The sequence below is a fragment of the Limulus polyphemus genome, unplaced genomic scaffold (assembly GCF_000517525.1).
Source record: "Limulus polyphemus unplaced genomic scaffold, Limulus_polyphemus-2.1.2 Scaffold13311, whole genome shotgun sequence".
NCBI classification, from domain to species: domain Eukaryota; kingdom Metazoa; phylum Arthropoda; class Merostomata; order Xiphosura; family Limulidae; genus Limulus; species Limulus polyphemus.
In genome coordinates, this window is record NW_013678921.1 from 1,476 (window position 1) to 2,734 (window position 1,259).

Below are 1,259 nucleotides of genomic sequence, written 5' to 3' on the forward strand. Positions count from 1 at the left end.
CTACTAACGGGATTCAGTTGTGTTATCTTATACCCAGTATTAATGGAATTCAATTGTGTTATCTTACACACAGTATCTAGAACTTTAAACTGATCTTTCTTTTCTTGATTTTTTTTCAGAAATAAGGAATGAGGTTTAAAAATATAGAAAGTACTTTAAGAATTAATGAGAAGTGAAATTTAGCTTACATGCACATCATTTAGAAAGTGTGGTATACGTGCTATCTAAGTGTATTAAGTTAGCAACAGTAATTATATAGAAAGTACTTTAAGAATTAATGAGAAAAGTGTGGTATACGTGCTATCTAAGTGTATTAAGTTAGCAACAGTAATTTATACAATTTTACAAGGTGCTATTTCTGCTGAAGTTATTGTACAGAATGTAAAAGTTAACCTGAAATCAGAGGCTACCGACATCTGGCAAAGTTATAAGTTTGTGTTTATTGATGAATTTACATCAAGTAGGTTATGTTTTTCCATTTAGTAGAGAGGAACATTTACCTGTGATTTCACTACTTACCTAAACCAAGCCGAATAACTTACAGATCATCAACTGTTCATAACTCTGGTAGTTGCTTTACAACTTTATTTACTGTGTTATTATCTAAACTAACAATCTCACCTCACTTAACCTCCTCATACTACTAATAACAATTTGTTGGTGTTAATAACTACAATTATGTTATTAACCAATAACTATCAATTTTTTAAACAGCAAGATCTAATCACATTTTATGGTTGTTAACAAGCAAGAAATGTATTGCAGCTATTAACCAGTGAGAATTATCAATGTATTACAGCTATTAACCAGCGAGAATCACCAGTGTATTACAGCTATTAACCAGCGAGAATCACCAGTGTATTACAGCTATTAACCAGTGAGAATTACCAATGTATTACAGCTATTAACCAGCGAGAATCACCAGTGTATTACAGCTATTAACCAGTGAGAATTACCAATGTATTGCAGCTATTAACCAGTGAGAATTACCAATGTATTACAGCTATTAACTAGTGAGAATCACCAGTGTATTACAGCTATTAACCAGCGATAATCACCAGTGTATTACAGCTATTAACCAGCGAGAATCACCAGTGTATTACAGCTATTAACCAGCGAGAATTACCAGTGTATTACAGCTATTAACCAGCGAGAATTACCAGTGTATTACAGCTATTAACCAGCGAGAATTACCAGTGTATTACAGCTATTAACCAGCGAGAATTACCAGTGTATTACAGCTATTAACCAGCGAGAAT